The sequence below is a fragment of the Thermobia domestica genome, chromosome 11 (assembly GCF_964235325.1).
Source record: "Thermobia domestica chromosome 11, izTheDome1.hap1.1, whole genome shotgun sequence".
In the NCBI taxonomy this organism is placed as follows: Eukaryota; Metazoa; Arthropoda; class Insecta; order Zygentoma; family Lepismatidae; genus Thermobia; species Thermobia domestica.
This window is the reverse complement of record NC_137464.1, coordinates 264,084,312-264,105,104: the sequence shown is the minus strand read 5'-3', so window position 1 is coordinate 264,105,104 and position 20,793 is coordinate 264,084,312. Positions and strand designations below refer to the sequence as shown.

Genomic DNA, 20,793 nt, shown 5'->3' with positions numbered 1-20,793 from the left:
TAGAAATCGCACGTCACTATAACGTGTATCGAGAAGTACCTGTTAAAACCCAGAGTCGGATTTAGGTTTGGTGGGGCCCTAAGCTATTGAAGAAAATGGGACCCTTTAAGTATCAAGGTGAACGTAGGCACCCTATATACACAAATGAAGAAGCTAGTGATATTTTAGGAAGCACGCTAGCAGAAAGGGACCCATTGCTTACATCGCATCGTCGCATGAAAACCAGTACCAGAGGAACGTAACTCTAACGTTTTTTTCATGTTTGTACATAATCTTGAAAGCCCCACTTGGTGTAAATGGAACCTAACGCCACCTGTTCTCTTTGTTCATCATCTTTTGCAATGTACCTCAATTACAATCTTGCAAAAAACACATGTTTCTAAGAAAATAATATTTTTGTCCTCTCGCCTGTAAACCTACGAAAATGGGGTTACGTTCCTCTGGTTCTCATGCGACGATATGAATCTACACAACACGAAGTACTGTTGCTATGTGGAGATTTTATTTTTCTTATATTTTGAAAATGTATATCGCTGTTGTCTTTAATTTTGGGGGATCCCAAAGAAGTGGGGCCATAAGCTATAGCCTGTTTAGCTTATACGTAAATCCGACTCTGGGTTCTAACTTTTACCTGTAAAAAATTTACATTTATTAGCAACGAAACATAAAAAAGTGTAGGAGGTTTCAAAAAACAAACCTCAGCAGTCTCTATTTTGCAGAAGGCCCAAAACAACAATTGAAAATTGGTTTTCAAAGAGTTGGGGACGGCATAACTAAGTATGCTAAATCAGTAGTGCAACTGCTGCACGGTAAAGAAAGTTTTCTTACAACATGTACATCTTATTTGTGGTTCCATTTTAAGGGTTAAATATACGAACAAATAAGCGCATATGGTAAGTGCAGTTGAATAATAAACTAGCCAAAGAAAGGACAAGAAATAATAGAATGGAGCAGAGATTTAACGTGGCTCTTGTCACACGTGAGTGACACACTATTATTTTTTCAGCAGAAAATCTTAGGCCTATCTCTTTGTGAGCATTGAATTAATTACGCTGAAATCTAAAATGGGCGCCTTGTGCAGTATAATAGGAGATTAGTATTAGTGAAAAGGTTTTTTCGTGGGTATACGGTGTTTAACTCTTCCTGGAATCCATGCTATGAAAAGTCAATTCACACCAGGGGCGGATCCAGGACGGAATTCTAGGGGGCCAATGGGTTGTAATACTGCTACCTAGAGCTATTTTTAAGAGCTCCAAACTCTAGAATGGGTTTTATTTATATATAAAATAAGAAAGTTTTCGCTTCTGGGGGCCGATCGCCCCCCTGGATCCGCCCCTGGTCCATACAAGCTATACTCACTTCATAATTTGATTAAGATTAATCACGTTATTCAAGTAGCAAACATTAAAAAAATATTTATTTTCATTCATTTGATTATTGTAGCTCACAAACGATAGTGTAAAAGGAAAGAAGAAGCAGAAAATACCTGTAAAATTTCTCTCCAACGTTTTGCACAACAAAAGTAATACAATTAATTCCATATGTAAAGCGTATCACATAAGTTCGTGCTGTGAGTACCTGGTTGAGTGGTTAGCTTGCTTTACTTCGGAATGGCAATATGATAAGCTGATCAGCTTCAAATCGAAATGAAGCAAGTGTGGCTTTTTATTTATGATCCCTTTTTGCTTAAAAGAATGTTTAAAAAATACAAAATATGTGTGACGGAGATTCGGGCTGGAGACAGCTATTTGTTACTTTAGTGGTCAAGCACGATATCCACTTACCAATTGGACATAAGAAGAGCTACTGTGTTACGCTTAAGATAAAGGACTACTTGGAATATTTTTGTTATGGTGACATTAAGTACAAAGCTAGGAAGATTTCTGTTGATTTATAGCTTTTTACAGCTTGCTGTGTGAACTATGTAAGTAATGTGAATGTAAATAACTATTTTATCCATATTTCCTGCTTGAACAGTTTTGTTACCTTATTTTAATTTGTCACTGGATTACATAAAAATTCAGATTGTAGGAATATTTCCCACTTTTTGTAACCTTCGCTTGATGGTAAACCATCATTCCACATTTTTCTTTACCGTCTATATTTTAGTTTGGGAATATATGAGTCCGTTAAATAAACAGTGGCGTCCTCAGAATCTGAGACTTTGAAATATACTGATGGAGTGCACAAGCACAGAAAGAGTATACAGTAGAGTGGTGTTAAATTCAGTAACACCGTAGATCACAGATTCGAAGGAGTGATCCTGCTGTTCAGACATTTATTGTTCTTTTAAACTTTTTGGATGAATGAGAAACGTGAATTATGAAAACTATTCTTCACAATAAATTATATATATATATATATATATATATATATATATATATATATATATATATATATATATATATACTGTGTGTATATAGTATGGCGCAAAATTCGTTGTACAAAAGCAGAGGAGTGATTCCTGAGAGTAAAACAAACAAAAAAATTCCAATAAACATAGGGCGAAAACCCCATCGTTTACGTGTTATAGGCTGCCGAAATCATGAAAAAAATGAATTCTAAAGGTCCATAGCTACAAAACTATGGGACGTACTGTAGTCGGGTCAAGATTTCACTTAGGAACTAGTATGTACCCTATCCAAAAATGCGTGTTTCAGAATCTCTACAACTACCTCCATAAAAATTGTTCCGTGAGTACCCTAGGGTTCTAAAACATGTATTTGTGGATAGAGAACATACTAGTTCCTATGTGACCCGACTACAGCACGTCCCATAGTTTTGGAGCTATGGACCTTTAGAATTCATTTTTTCATGTTTTCGGCAGCCTATAAAACGTAACATATGGGGTTTTCGCCCTATGTTTATAGGAACGTTTTTGTTTGTTATACTCTCAGGAATCACTCTTCTGCTTTTGTACAACGAATTTTGCGCCATACTATATTAGTAAATAATACAAGCATATTGACTAGTTTCGAGTAAGAAACAGCATTAGAGTTGAGCGTGTTGGGCTGGAGCCTACTCTAAAATATCGTTCACCAGAACTTCGTGGGAATTGACACGATTAGATTCCAATTTTACCAGTGTCTCCAAACTTCACCGAGAGGCAAAAAATGTAATACGTCAGGACAAAACATCTATACGAAAGGCCTCTCCGTTCGTAAAATTTTAGTTTGGAAGTTGGCGTATTAGATTATATTAGATTTATTAATTATTCTGTAGACCATATTACATGTATATTTCTACAAAATGGTATAGAAATCGTCAGTATATAAAAGTTACAATATTTGGAACAAATACAAATCTCTTCTTCAACAACTTTAGTAAATATATATAGGTTACACCAATTCCACAATCTATATGACAATAACATATATATGAACTTATTTGCTATACAGCTTGTGAAAATAAGTATAAGCTAAACCAATTCTAACAGTCCAGGTAACAATTATATACATATGGACTTTTTACTAAGTACTTTACATATATATATATATATATATATATATATATATATATAAGCATATCTCTATTTACCATCTGATATACATACAATAGAGATTTAATCATTTTTCGAGGTTTCACAATGAGCTGTTACGGTACTCATCTACTGTATAAAATGTGTTATTTAATAGCAGTTTGCGCACTGGGTTGACAAAGGAGCTCTTTTCATGAGTATTTTTTTTTATGTACCCAGGTAGGTTATTCCACAGTTTTACACCCATATAGATATGTGATTTTTCGTATGTAGATCTTCCATGATACACAGTAGATAACTTATCTATACCACGCGCAAAATAGTTGAGTATCACCATCTCTTTCATTATTATCCAAATGATCCCAAATAATTTTGAGAAGCTGAAATATGTACAAAGAAGGAACTGTCATCATATTTAATGATTCAAGTAGTTTCCTACAGCTGGTGCGTTTCGATAATGCTTACACTGGATCGATAAGGTCCAGTGGGAGGGCTTTTACTTCTGCTGCAATGACCCTTTACCTTTACTAAGCCATTAAGAGACTTAAAAAGCATGTATAAGCAGTGGTGGAAGTAAGACGGAATGCGGTGATATGCTATACCGCCTCTGATTTTTCAGCGATGAAGGCATACCGCCTCTTGTTTTTCAGTGATGAAGACATACCGCCACTGGAAAGTAGATGCTAAATACCTATAATAAATCCATTTTTGGACACAGTAATTGATGAATAGCTTTGCACGTAAAAATATATTATTTTTATATATAGAAATAAGTTATAAGTTGACAACACCGACATTTGTATCTGTTTCCTACTTTTTGTTTTTAAAATGAGATATCTAGAAAGAAATTCAACTAGTTTATATTTTGATGTGCCATATTGAATTTTATTTCTTATGTATTTGTGTCCTCTCGCTTTAATGCATATAAATGTCTTGTTTTGAGCATGGATGGATTTAGGGGTTGTCTGCTGAGTGTAGTAATGGGCAAATTCCCGGAAAGATATTTTTCGGGAATTTTCCCTGGGAAGATTCCCAAAAATGGGAATTTTCCGGGAATTTATGTACAGTCACAAAATTCCATTCTATTACTATATTATGATTTCAAAGTTAAATTAGTTTTTTTTATCAAAGTATATTGTTACTGTTGCCTCCAGAGGATTCTTTAAAATGTATATTCTGAACGGTATTATGTTATTTTATTAATATTTAATTATACTTACAGAGTACGCATAAATGTATATTTACTTACAATATGTTCTATGCAAGTAAATATGTGGAATAGATGGAATAGTAAATTTACTTTTATACCGCCAAACAGTTTAAATTTATATGTAAGTGGATTTTCTAAACTTGACTCTACTACTGATATTATAAACAATAAATTTTAAATGTTGTAAACAAATTAAAAATTTATTATGTTTATAATATAAACTGAAAGAAGAGGTAACTGCCAGAAGACATGTGTCACCGTTTTATCAACAGTTCCGCACACATACTTATGTTCACAATATTTGCAAAATATTGAGTTGTCTTTAAAATTTTGCACGTAACCTTGCCACTCGACCTTTCTTCCTACCTATTTCTCGAAATTTCATGCGTTAATTCACATGTAAGACAAGTCCGAGTACCTCTTCAGAAATTCGAGTCAGAGGCAGCAAGTAAACCGACTACTATTACTAACGGTGCTTCGGGTGTATTAGCATGTACGCTGCGGTAGTTTAAAACTGATTTTGGATCTTAGTGCTAGACGAGACACCGTATGTCTCGTTACAGGTTAGCACGTGGATGCTAGTAATACTAAAAAAATGTACAAACGAAAAAAACCACAAACGCACAGAGGTAATATAATGCATAGAATGGCACCGCAAAGAAATGAAATATCGCACGAGCCAACGGTGACTCATAATGCAGCGAATGTGTTAATAGTACCTTATCTCTAATTCTGCATAATTTTTACATTACTTTTACAAACTGGCTCCTTTTTATCATTTGTAACTAAATTAGTAATTTCCTAATTTTTAGTGCAAATGGAAATGGAACTTAACCCTTTAACTGCCACAATGTATTATCAAAAATTCTGTCCCTGGGGCTAAAACGTAATTTTGATTTTTCTCATTTTATTTTGATCCATTCTGCGTACTTCATGTGTATAATCTTCGAAAACATACTGCACTTCGTGCATTTTTTCTTGAGGCATCACGTTGATGCCACTCAGCACCCTAAGATGGAATTTATAGGAACAGGCCATGTGGCATGAATGTTGTGCCTCATTCGATAATATATAGAGAGTTTTTGGTAAGTAATAATGCAATGATAAGTTATTATTTAAGTATGTATTAGCTAGTGTTAGTAAAATTTGATATTCCAGCAACTAGTATTGTAAGAAAAACGGTTTTTATCTCTGAAGTTTTTTCAATAAAAAACTTCGTTGTTTTTCATGTTTTTTTCAAATGTCTGTTTTTTTTTCTGGCAACTAATATTTATTGATTTATGTTGAAGATTATTGAAATAATCAACAGAACTTGAGTCGAAGTCCTCGTAAATTACAAATCGTTTGTTTCTTTGTACCTATAGACTAGTAAAATTGTGTGATTCCTTTCGGACCAGGTCATTTTTGGCATTTTCCTACATTTTCAGTTAGTGACTTATTGCTCAAAAACAGTTTTCTTCGATTGATATGGTTAAGGAATTGTTTTTTAGAAAATGGTTGTGGCTATTTTTTGGTGTATGTTACATTGCAGTGTTGCCAACGGGTGGGAAATTATTGAGGGAAATGTAGGAGTGAAAATTTACAACAAAAAAAAATACCTAATGGAATTTCAAAATATTTTGTATCTAGCACCACTACTGCCATATGGGTTCAAGTCACCTAAAAACATTATTTGGTGTGCTGGGAAGTCGCTGGCTTCCATTCAAAGTGGGAAACAAAAAATTCTCTCTCATTATACACATGAAATTTTGACACTTTTTATGACTCAGAAGCAAAAATCAAGAGATATGCCGGGGCTACAGCTTCTCTAATTAGTCTTTTGAAACTTTTTATGCTGCGTTCTGTAGGCCAAGGAGAAAGCTTTCAGGTAGTGGTACCTTTGTTTCAATGTAGCCAGCAAGAGGGAAATAATAGAGGGGAAAAGGGAATTTTTCACCTAAAATCGGAATTAATTGTTTTGGCTGGAAACACTGCCATCAGACAGACGAAAACTGTCTGAAAATAAACCTTGGTACCCCAAAAATATATCCTACAACTATCATGGCAATATCTAACAAAGTAAGCATGAAATCTTTTAAAAAAATATCTCATTCTAACTCAGAAATTCACCATTATCTTGCTATTTACAAAGCATGGTTTATGGTAAACCTCACCTGTACTTTCTCTAGTTACTTGAGTGAAACTTTTTATAGAGTGCTGTGTAGAGTAAGGACGAGGCGTTTAGACACTAATACATTTGTTTCGAATGTAGCCAATAAGAGGGAAATAAAAGAGACAAAAATGGAATTTTTCTAAATTTTCACCTAAAATCTGAAATTAAAATTTTCTGTAGCTGGCATCACTGCTATGAGACACACACACACACACAAACTATCTTAATATAAGCTTTGGTATCCCTTTAATGTATCGTACAAATATTGTGACGATATCTAATAAAGTAAATATGTCGATAAAAAATATCTCATTCTACCTATTAAAAAAATCAGTTATATTTCCACTTAGAGAACAAGGTGCCTGTAAACCTCAACTGTACTTCCCCTAATTATCCTACTAAAACTTTCTATAGTGCGTTGTGTAGAGCAAAGAGGAGACTTTATTATTTGCCTCTTGTTCGCTACATCTGAACAAATGTATTAGTATCTCAGAGACAAAACAAATAATTTTCCCAAAATTTCTCCCTAACATCTGGAATTAAATTTTTTTGTAGCTAGCAACACTGCTACCAGACAAACGCAAACTGTCTTAAATTAAACACTGGTACACCGCTAATATATTCTACAAATATCATGCCCATATTTAAGGAACAAAGCTTCCAACTGCCAAAAATATATTACGCTAAACAGAAAAGTAGGGAAAAACTAGAAAAATCAAGAGTTAGAACCTAAATACGAATTTTCCGTGCGCCCTCTAATTACCTGATTGTAACGATCTGTACCCGCCTTTGTCCAGTAACGACAAATGTTCGACTGGTGTACGTTGACTTGCACTCGGACGTATAGATAAGGATTTATAAACAAAAATTTCGAATTTTTGTCCAAATTTAGGGAAATTTTAATTTCTCTAATTGGTAACACTGTTCACTCCAATTGATGTGAAATATTAGGTAGTTATCCAATGTATCTATCTGACAAGTCTTAAGGAGATCTTTCTACAATGAAGGAAGCTACAGTGAAAAAAGGAGTACAGGAAATTCGACCCCGAGAAGAAAAGGAAATTAATTTGATAAACTATAGTCCAACCACATTTGGCAAAAATAATATCTCCATATCTTAATTAGTGTCCACACAGGAGTGGATTAAAAAGTGACACACCCGTCTGTGCCACTTTGGCCACCTGCGTCCGACAGGGTTTCGACTGTACATTTGATTATATTTTTTGACTACTAACTCGTATTGTTGTAGTAGTTATAGTCTTGACTAATAGTAATATCGTTATTGTAAACAATAACTTTATAAGGAATTTTTTTTTCCTTTTTACATTTTAGTTCCAATATTGTTGTTGAGAAGTGCAGGGTGTTTCAAAATAAATATCCGGATTGAGTCTTCGTAGTAAGTAGGGTGGGGACACTTGCGGGTGTTTTCCTACTGCGCATGCGCAAACCCTGGACGCTGATTGGCTGGCGCAGGTCACGTGACCCCGCCCCCTTCGCCACGCCCCTTGACGCTGATTGGCTGGCCACGCCCCTTCACGCTGATTGGTCGGTGTAGGCCACGCCCCCTGCCACGCCCCTTGACGCTGATTGGCTGGCGTCGGCCACGCCCCTTGACGCCGATTGGTCACGCTCTTTTACGACCGCCGATTAGCTGGCGGCGGACCCCCGCCCCGTTCACGCCGATTGGCTGGCAGCGGACACCCACCGATTGGCTGGCGCCGGACCCCGCCCCTTAACGGCGATTGGCCGACCACGCGCACGGTCTGCGCAGATCGGTCGACGCCGGACCTCGCGTACCCTTTTATGAGCACTTTACGAACACATAGCAGAGGAGATATCACATTTTCCATTCACCTATTTAACGCAGCACATATTACATAAGATTCGTTCCCTTTTATGAGCACTCTTTTTAAACATAGCAGAGAATAATGGGGGAGTATTCGCCCTCCATTTTGAGACCAATTTTTGACCTACTGCGCATATGTGCAAAACTGTTCCGATTCCACCGGAGCAGAACTGTCGTTCTATTTATCAATGGTACCAGAACACACACACACACACACACACACCAGCAGACCGCAGACTGTTCCAGTTCAGGAGCAGATTACGGCTATGCGCAGAAACATAAAATAAGACATAACACCCCCGTTCTCTTTTACGAGCACTTTATAGCAACATAATAGAGCAGAGAATAAAAAAATAACAACACACACACACAGCAGACCGCAGACTGTTCCAGTTCAGGAGCAGATTACGGCTATGCGCAGAAACATAAAATAGGACATAACACCCCCGTTCTCTTTTACGAGCACTTTATAGCAACATAATGGAGCAGACCGCAGATTGTTCCAGTTCAGGAGCAGACTACGGCTATGCGCAGAAACATAAAATAAGACATAACACCCCCGTTTTCTCTTTTACGACCACTTTATAGCAACATAATAGAACAGAGAATAAAAAAATAACAACACACACACACACACACTTGATTGCTTATGCACAGTAAAATTAAATTTCCAATTAATTACACATTGCACGCATGCGCAGAAAAATTACACTAGACTACAGCCTGTTCCGGTTCAACAGAGCAGACTACGTGCAACAAGCAGGTCATAAAAGACTGTGACCTATTTTTCATCCCCTAAATAACATAGTATACACCCACACTTGGTTGCGTATGCCAAATCCGATTTAGTACAAATAACACGCATGCGCAGAAACATTTACATTTCCGATTCGACCATGCTGGTAAAGAATACCACACTTATTTCTACCTGGGTCTTATAGTTTTTTGTGGCATACGCCCTTTCTATGACAATTTTATCCAATTTGGGTGAAACTCGGCATATGGGGGTTTTCGGACATGCTGATTACCAATACCACACTTATTTTTACCTGGGTCTTATGGTTCATGTGGGATACGTCCTTTCTATGATAATTTTAACCGATTTGGATGAAACTCTGTATATGGGGGTTTTCGAACATGCTGAGTACGAATATCATACTTATTTTTTAATTGGTCCTATAGTTTTTGTGGCATACACCCTTTCTATGACAATTTTATCCAATTTGGGTGAAACTCGGCATATGGGGGTTTTCGGACATGCTGATTACCAATACCACACCTACTTTTACCGGGGCCTTATAGTTTATGAGGGATACGTCGTTTTATGACACTTAAAACCTAATAACTCAAAAACGGATCCACATATTGAGGTCGTGTTTCCACATTGAGTAATAGGTCATCAGGTGCCACAAGTTCCAAAATAGTGGCCATCGAGGTCAAAGGTCAACATACTTAAAACCTAATCACTCGAAAACGGATCCACATATTGAGGTGCTGTTTCCACATTTAGTAATTGGTCATCAGGTACTACAAGTTCCAAAATCATAACCATTGAGGTCAAAGGTCAACATACTTAAAACCTAATAACACGAAAACGGAGCCACATATTGAGGTCGTGTTTCCACATTGAGTAATAGGTCATCAGGTGCCACAAGTTCCAAAATAATGACCATCGAGGTCAAAGGTCAACATACTTAAAACCTAATAACTCGAAAACGAACCCACATATTGAGATGTTGTTTCCAAATCTAGTAATTGGTCATCAGGTACTACATGCCCCAAAATAATGACCATCGAGGTCAAAGGTCAAAATACTTAAAACCTAATAACTCGAAAACGAACCCACATATTGAGATGGTGTTTTCAAATCTGGTAATTGGTCATCAGGTACTACAAGTTCCAAAATAATGACCATCGAGGTCAAAGGTCAACATACTTAAAACCTAATAACTCGAAAACGGATCCACATATTGAGATGCTGTTTCGAAATCTAGTAATTGGTCATCAAGCACTACAAGTTCCAAAATCATGACCATCGAGGTCAAAGGTCAACATACTTAAAACCTAATAACACGAAAACGGAGCCACATATTGAGATGCCGTTTCCACATTGAGTAATAGGTCATCAGGTGGCACAAGTTCCAAAATAGTGGCCATCGAGGTCAAAGGTCAACATACTTAAAACCTAATCACTCGAAAACGGATCCACATATTGAGGTGCTGTTTCCAAATCTAGTAACTAGTCATCAACTACTACAAGTTCCAAAATCATGACCATCGAAGTCAAAGGTCAACATACTTAAAACCTAATAACACGAAAACTGAGCCACATATTGAGGTCGTGTTTCCACGTTTAGTAATTGGTCATCAGGTACTACAAGTTCCAAAATAATGACCATCGAGGTCAAAGGTCAACATACTTAAAACCTAATAACACGAAAACGGAGCCACATATTGAGGTCGTGTTTCCACGTTTAGTAATTGGTCATCAGGTACTACAAGTTCCAAAATAATGACCATCGAGGTCAAAGGTCAACATACTTAAAACCTAATAACACGAAAACGGAGCCACATATTGAGGTCGTGTTTCCACGTTTAGTAATTGGTCATCAGGTACTACAAGTTCCAAAATAATGATCATCGAGGTCAAAGGTCAACATACTTAAAACCTAATAACTCGAAAACGAACCCACATATTGAGATGTTGTTTCCAAATCTAGTAATTGGTCATCAGGTACTACATGCCCCAAAATAATGACCATCGAGGTCAAAGGTCAAAATACTTAAAACCTAATAACTCGAAAATGGATCCACATATTGAGATGGTGTTTCCACATTTAGTAATCGGGCACCAACTACTACATGTCCTAAAGGTACTTACCACGGAGGTCAAAAATCAGACTAGTAAACGAAGCAACATATTGAGGTGGTGTTTCCACATTTAGTAATTGGTTACCAGCAACTACATGCCCCAAAAAGTTCAAATATTTAAACCAGAATAACTCGTAGATTGAGCGTCGGAAAATTTTTGTACCAAGGAGAAAATGTGAAGGAGGAATAAATTTGAGTGCCCTATTGAATTTTGTACCAACGAGAAATCTCATTTGCAACTAGCTTAGAATTTCTGTACCTGTTTGTGTTATTCAAAATAAACGAAAAAATAATTTGGATGGACTAACGAAAAAGAAAGCAAAGATATGCCCTTTTAGCTAGCCGAGAATTTAAAGAAACAAAGGGAACCTACTCAATTTTCTATCAACGAGAAATGCCATTTCATCTACCTCAGAATTTATGTCTTCTTGTACTAATTAAATAAACGAAGGAATATTGTACCAATGAAAAATGTCATTTTTTCTAGACCATGTTCTAATATTTAAACAAACGAAGGGGTGAATTTGAGTGACCTATTCAATTTTGCACCAATGAGAAATAACGTCCTATTTTAAATAAACAAACAAACGGATAAATTTAACCGGCTCAGAAGTGTACTATTTAAACAAACGAAGGTCTCTTGAGCGAGATTTCCAATTTTGTAGCAAGAAGGACTATTTTCTAACTAACTCAAATTCGGATGGAGTGTTTAGTTTTGTTCGAACCAGAAAAATTTGATTGGATTATTTCCTTATGTACCAACTGGTAAAAGTGAAGGAATAAATTTGGGTAGAATATTTAGTTTTGTACCTAGCAAAATAAGAAAAAGAAGTGAAGAACGAATAAAATTTGGATGGACTATTTTCTTATGTACCAACAAACAAAATGGAGCACCAGCGACAAAAAAGAAACCGAAGGAGGAATAAATTTGGGTGACCTAATCAGTTTGTAATAAGCAGAATCAGCATTCTATACTTTTTCTGCCATTCATTGGAGTTGTCCTATTTCCTTTTGTACCAACGAGAACCATTTTTAACAGACATAGAATTTGTACCAAACAGAAAAGAGGAGCTACACGATTAAACAAAGCAATCAATTTTTAACTAGCTCAGAATTTATGTGCCTTTTGTAACGAAGAAACAAATTTGAAGGAGGTTCATTTTAACTAATCCTGCTGCGAGTAGATCAATTAGTACATAGTAAAAAAATAAAACAATGTGGTATTATTGCGACTTTTATTTTCGAATACATACGAATTAGGCCACTATGGCAAAAAAATCTACTCTCTCCTTATGCTTTAGAAACCCGCTAGTAGGGCGTCGATTCAGTAATCCATATTGGAGTATACCTTTTATTCAACAAACAAGCTTCTTAGCCCCACTCCAGAAATTAGAAAAACAAATTCTTTCTTCTACTGTCTTCGGCATGCATTTTAGACCAAGGGCAGCAAGATTCGATTCTCTCGATCTTCTGCTTTACTTGGAAATTATCCTCATCTTAGAATTTATCAGGTTACATCTAGTAAAAGAAAACGAATAGATAATTTTGAGACAGCTCCATATGGGTAAATACAGTATTAGTAGAAACGATAGTTTTTAATTAAGTAGAGATAAGGAGAGAGTGAAAAAAATGGAAAATTAAATTTTAAATCATTATTATTATTATTTTAGCTGCCAAAAGGAAGAATAAATGAATTTGAGTGACATATGTACGGAATTTAGTTTTGTACCGGGCAAAAAATTTGAATGGAATATTTTATTTTGTACCAGCTGGGAATTTAGTGTTGTACCATTACCACCGCGAAGGTGTAGAATATTTAGTTTTGTACCAAGCAGAAATTTGTTGGCTTCTTTATTTTGTATTAACGACTAAAACCTTTAACACATACTTGGTTGTGTGCATTACAATGGCCGAAGTTTTTCATTTCCCTGTGGTACAACGTAATGGTCGCCCCGCTTATTCTAGGTCTACAGTTAGATATTTTCGATTGGATAATGGTATAAAGCCATGTTTTGTTGAGCACAATGCCCACTATAACGATGTGGTAGACGATTATTTGATGGATAGATATTTGTTTAATAGTCGCTATAACAAATGGTATATGATGGAATTTGTTAAGCATTTATCGCAGGTAGATATTAAGATAGACTTTTTGTCGTTGGTTACTCGTTTAACTGCACACAGTTCTCTTTTCCAATCAGCTACCTTTTTTGCCGTGAAAACTAAGGGTAATAGTTATACTGTGATAGCTTTCTTTCGCTATGGGGGAACGCAGGACACTTTGGATGAGTTATTAAAGTTTTGGAATCATGTGTGCGAGTTCAGGCCAAGTATCCAGATTGCAGATTTACTTGGTTGCTTTACACGATGTGGTAAAACTGGCCTTTTTGCGGTATCTCCTGATACCTATCTGTTGGACCTCGCGGTATTTGGAAACTTGGTGAAAAAGAATAACAAATGGTTTTTCTCACAATAAAGCTATACATACAGAATAATCCATTATGGCAAAAAAAAATACTACTTTCTCCTTATGCCTAGTTGGAGTAGACTTCGATACATTGTGTAAGAATTTCCAAATAATAGCGGTATTGCACTGTCTGTAATAGTGCAGTTTATTGTAGTCTACCAGCAATAATGATCTCTAAGAGAGTTATTAGGTAAAGATAACAATTACACCGCCATTCTGCGAACAAATTTATAAGACCATATTCTGCTACTCAAACAAACGAAGGAATAAGCTCAGAATTTCTATACGTTTTGCGCTATTCAAATAAACCTATTCACTTTTATACCACCTTTTAGTTTTGTACCAACCACAAAAAAAAGGGAAGAAGGACCATTATAACAAGCTCACTATTTTTATACCATTCTGTATTACTCTATTTCATTTTTGTAACAACCAGAGGAAAAGTGAAGATGATACATTTTATACCTTTGTGGTGTTACATTTTGTATTATTTTTCTGTCATCCAGAGAACAATTTAAATTGCCTCTCCCTGACAATTCAGTTGCCAGAGTCCAATGTTAGTTATCTATTAAATTCTTAATATTACAATACTACAGATTGATCCATTTAACAGTTCAAGTTCTTCTATTTTTACACAATCAAATGCGTATGCTACAGTGGGCTCACTGTTCATTTACAGAATTAAATAATTGTTTATCTTTCTCTAAAAACATTTCTACTATTTTGTTGATATAATAATCACACTCTGTAATGTATTCATATACCAGATTAAATTTTTTCTCCAAAGTATAAGTGTTCTTAATATTACAGCCTTTAAAATGCTTCTTTATATAAAGTTTATAGATTTTTTCTCTCATTTCACGTTTAATTAAGATCGTCCACACCTTTTGCAATAATTCGTAATCATACTGCAGCAAACAGTTGTGATCTTTTTCATTCTCATTATGTTTAGAACATGCTTCACATAATAATACTGAATTTGGTGTATACTCATTAAATAATTGTATAACACATGTATGACTAATACTTTCACTAGTACATCCGCACTCATTAGCTTCCAGTTCAAAACAGGTAATATTTGAAACACTGTCATCATCACTTTCCGGGAGTATTTCATCATTATATCTATTATAGCGTCTAAAATAATACACTTCTTCTATTTCCTGTGTTGGATATATGATTCTCACTTTATCACGTAATTCATCTGGCAAATCGGGGTCAGACGGGTGAATTAACAGTATAGGTTTTTCGTTTTCACGCTGAATTTCTTTTTCTCTAGGAGAAACATAAACAATTTCCATGCTAGTCATTTTTCTGCTCTTCAGCAAAAAACAAATCAAATAAATAATTTTATATATCTACAATACAAGTATTCTATGCATTCTCCGTGTTTAATAATATGTTTCAAGCAATATAAAACATCATAATGTATGTTCTATTATTTCCAAATATACCCCATAAATTTATATTCCATTATAATAAAATACATAAATGCAAAAATATATATTTGTCTTTTTTGACTTAGACGAGGAAGGAAAGTCTATAAATAATTGAATTGTTGAACAATAGGCAGTACCTTAGCAATACAAATGTTAGGTAACGCATTCGTAACGTTGTTTAAATATCTGCAGCAACATGGAACTTTTAAAACTTTTCTTACTTTGATATGATCTCTTCTTCTGCTGTGATCAAAAATGGCCATGCATGATGTTACGCAAATTGCTATGGAGTCTGTTCTACATGATTATGACGCAACTCCGGTCTGTTAAATCTCATGCTCAAATATTTAGTTAGTGACCGGGAAACTTTGGACTTTAGCGGCGCCGTTAGTATTTTGTAAACCTAATTCGCTAAACACACGTCAATACCCATATAGTGACGGGAGAGTCAATTTAAATTGTTCTCTGGATGACACAAAAATATAAAAAATGTAACACCACAAAGGTATAAAATGTATCATCTTCACTTTTCCTCTAGTTGTTACAAAAATGAAATAGAGTAATACAGAATGGTATAAAAATAGTGAGCTTGTTATAATGGTCCTTCTTCCCTTTTTTGTGGATGGTACAAAACTAGAAGGTGGTATAAAAGTGAATAGGTTTATTCCTTCGTTTGTTTGAGTAGCAGAATATGGTCTTATAAATGTGTTCGCAGAATGGCTGTGTAATTGGTTCGCCACTAACTCTCTTAGAGATCATTATTGCTGGTAGACTACAATAAACTGCACTATTACAGACAGTGCAATACCGCTATTAATTGGAAATTCTTACACAATGTATCGAAGTCTACTCCAACTAAGCATAAGGAGAAAGTAGTATTTTTTTTTGCCATAATGGATTATTCTGTATGTATAGCTTTATTGTGAGAAAAACCATTTGTTATTCTTTTTCACCAAGTTTCCAAATACCGCGAGGTCCAACAGATAGGTATCAGGAGATACCGCAAAAAGGCCAGTTTTACCACAGCGTGTAAAGCAACCAAGTAAATCTGCAATCTGGATACTTGGCCTGAACTCGCACACATGATTCCAAAACTTTAATAACTCATCCAAAGTGTCCTGCGTTCCCCCATAGCGAAAGAAAGCTGTCACAGTATAACTATTACCCTTAGTTTTCATGGCAAAAAAGGTAGCTGATTGGAAAAGAACTGTGTGCAGTTAAACGAGTAACCAACGACAAAAAGTCTATCTTAATATCTACCTGCGATAAATGCTTAACAAATTCAACCATATACCATTTGTTATAGCGACTATTAAACAAATATCTATCCATCAAATAATTGTCTACCACATCGTTATAGTGGGCATTGTGCTCAACAAAACGTGGCTTTATACCATTATCCAATCGAAAATATCTAACTGTAGACCTAGAATAAGCGGGGCGACCATTACGTTGTACCACAGGGAAATGAAAAACTTCGGCCATTGTAATGCACACAACCAAGTATGTGTTAAAGGTTTTAGTCGTTAATACAAAATAAAGAAGCCAACAAATTTCTGCTTGGTACAAAACTAAATATTCTACACCTTCTCGGTGGTGCTAAATAGTACAAAATACTTAAATTGATACAATGGTACAACACTAAATTCCCAGCTGGTACAAAATAAAATATTCCATTCAAATTTTTTTTGCCCAGTAAAAAACTAAATTCCGTACATATGCCACTCACATTCATTTATTCTTCCTTTTGACCTCTAAAATAATAATAATAACGATTTAAAATTTAATTTTCCATTTTTTTCACTCTCTCCTTATCTCTACTTAATTAAAAACTATCGTTTCTACTAATACTGTATTTACCCATATGGAACTGTCTCAAAATTATCGGTTCGTTTTCTTTTACTAGATGTAGAGTTTACTGAATCGACACACTACTAGCGGGTTTCTAATGCTTGGTCCTCTTAAGTCTGCTCCAAATAAGCATAAGGAGAGAGTAGTATTTTTTGCCATAGTGGCTTAATCCGTATGTATTCGAAAATGAAAGTCGCAATAATGCCATATTGTTTTATTTTTTACTATGTACTAATTGAACTACTCGCAGCAGGATTAGTTAAAATGAACCTCCTTCAAATTTGTTTCTTCGTTACAAAAGGCACATAAAATGGTCTCTCTTTGCTTTTCCTCTGTTTATTTGTAGAGCACAAAAGATAAAATGGTCTTTCTAAAAGAGCCAACAAAACTGAATGGATCACACAAATTTATATCTTTGCATATTTTGAGTATTACAAAATTAAATAAAATGGCCCTTCCCCGTTTTCTTCTGTAGAACACCCAAATTTATTCCTTCGTTTATTTGATTAATGGCCCTTCACTTTTTCCAGTTGGTACATAAGGAAATAATCCAATCAAATTTTTCTGGTTCGAACAAAACTAAACACTCCGTCCAAATTTGAGTATTACAAAATGAATGTGGAAACACCATCTCAATATGTGGATCCATTTTCGAGTTATTAGGTTTTAAGTATTTTGACCTTTGACCTCGATGGTCATTATTTTGGGGCATGTAGTACCTGATGACCAATTACTAGATTTGGAAACAACATCTCAATATGTGGGTTCGTTTTCGAGTTATTAGGTTTTAAGTATGTTGACCTTTGACCTCGATGATCATTATTTTGGAACTTGTAGTACCTGATGACCAATTACTAAACCTGGAAACACGACCTCAATATGTGGCTCCGTTTTCGTGTTATTAGGTTTTAAGTATGTTGACCTTTGACCTCGATGGTCATTATTTTGGAACTTGTAGTACCTGATGACCAATTACTAAACGTGGAAACACGACCTCAATATGTGGCTCCGTTTTCGTGTTATTAGGTTTTAAGTATGTTGACCTTTGACCTCGATGGTCATTATTTTGGAACTTGTAGTACCTGATGACCAATTACTAAACGTGGAAACACGACCTCAATATGTGGCTCAGTTTTCGTGTTATTAGGTTTTAAGTATGTTGACCTTTGACTTCGATGGTCATGATTTTGGAACTTGTAGTAGTTGATGACTAGTTACTAGATTTGGAAACAGCACCTCAATATGTGGATCCGTTTTCGAGTGATTAGGTTTTAAGTATGTTGACCTTTGACCTCGATGGCCACTATTTTGGAACTTGTGCCACCTGATGACCTATTACTCAATGTGGAAACGGCATCTCAATATGTGGCTCCGTTTTCGTGTTATTAGGTTTTAAGTATGTTGACCTTTGACCTCGATGGTCATGATTTTGGAACTTGTAGTGCTTGATGACCAATTACTAGATTTCGAAACAGCATCTCAATATGTGGCTCCGTTTTCGTGTTATTAGGTTTTAAGTATGTTGACCTTTGACCTCGATGGTCATGATTTTGGAACTTGTAGTGCTTGATGACCAATTACTAGATTTCGAAACAGCATCTCAATATGTGGATCCGTTTTCGAGTTATTAGGTTTTAAGTATGTTGACCTTTGACCTCGATGGTCATTATTTTGGAACTTGTAGTACCTGATGACCAATTACCAGATTTGAAAACACCATCTCAATATGTGGGTTCGTTTTCGAGTTATTAGGTTTTAAGTATGTTGACCTTTGACCTCGATGGTCATTATTTTGGGGCATGTAGTACCTGATGACCAATTACTAGATTTGGAAACAACATCTCAATATGTGGGTTCGTTTTCGAGTTATTAGGTTTTAAGTATGTTGACCTTTGACCTCGATGGTCATTATTTTGGAACTTGTGGCACCTGATGACCTATTACTCAATGTGGAAACACGACCTCAATATGTGGCTCCGTTTTCGTGTTATTAGGTTTTAAGTATGTTGACCTTTGACCTCAATGGTTATGATTTTGGAACTTGTAGTACCTGATGACCAATTACTAAATGTGGAAACAGCACCTCAATATGTGGATCCGTTTTCGAGTGATTAGGTTTTAAGTGTCATAAAACGACGTATCCCTCATAAACTATAAGGCCCCGGTAAAAGTAGGTGTGGTATTGGTAATCAGCATGTCCGAAAACCCCCATATGCCGAGTTTCACCCAAATTGGATAAAATTGTCATAGAAAGGGTGTATGCCACAAAAACTATAGGACCAATTAAAAAATAAGTATGATATTCGTACTCAGCATGTTCGAAAACCCCCATATACAGAGTTTCATCCAAATCGGTTAAAATTATCATAGAAAGGACGTATCCCACATGAACCATAAGACCCAGGTAAAAATAAGTGTGGTATTGGTAATCAGCATGTCCGAAAACCCCCATATGCCGAGTTTCACCCAAATTGGATAAAATTGTCATAGAAAGGGCGTATGCCACAAAAAACTATAAGACCCAGGTAGAAATAAGTGTGGTATTCTTTACCAGCATGGTCGAATCGGAAATGTAAATGTTTCTGCGCATGCGTGTTATTTGTACTAAATCGGATTTGGCATACGCAACCAAGTGTGGGTGTATACTATGTTATTTAGGGGATGAAAAATAGGTCACAGTCTTTTATGACCTGCTTGTTGCACGTAGTCTGCTCTATTGAACCGGAACAGGCTGTAGTCTAGTGTAATTTTTCTGCGCATGCGTGCAATGTGTAATTAATTGGAAATTTAATTTTACTGTGCATAAGCAATCAAGTGTGTGTGTGTGTGTGTTGTTGTTGTTGTTATTTTTTATTCTCTGTTCTATTATGTTGCTATAAAGTGGTCGTAAAAGAGAAAACGGGGGTGTTCTGTCTTATTTTATGTTTCTGCGCATAGCCATAATCTGCTGCTAAACTGGAACAATCTGCGGTCTGCTCTATTATGTTGCTATAAAGGGCCCGTAAAAGAGAACGGTGGTGTTATGTGTTATTTTATGTTTCTGCGCATAGCCGTAATCTGCTCCTGAACTGGAACTGTCTGCGGTCTGCTGTGTGTGTTGTTATTTTTTTTTAACGGCGGAATTGGAACAGTTTTGCGCATATGCGCAGTAGGTCAAAAAATTGGTCTCAAAATGGAGGGCGAATACTCCCCCATTATTCTCTGCTTCTTATTTTATGTTTCTGCGCATAGCCGTAGTCTGCTCCTGAACTGGAACAATCTGCAGTCTGCTCTATTATGTTGCTATAAAGTGCTCGTAAAAGAGAACGGGGGTGTTATGTCTTATTTTATGTTTCTGCGCATAGCCGTAGTCTGCTCCTAAACTGGAACAATCTGCGGTCTGCTCTATTATGTTGCTATAAAGTGCTCGTAAAAGAGAACGGGGGTGTTATGTCTTATTTTATGTTTCTGCGCATATGCGCAGTAGGTCAAAAAATTGG

The 20,793-nt window shown here is 35.8% G+C and overlaps 1 protein-coding gene across 6 annotated transcripts in view; it reads right to left on the bottom strand.

Moving 5' to 3' along the window:
• The window catches only part of LOC145665034 (uncharacterized), a 487,711-nt gene that overhangs the window by 430,824 nt on the left and 36,094 nt on the right, over positions 1–20,793 (bottom strand). The window lies entirely within an intron of this gene.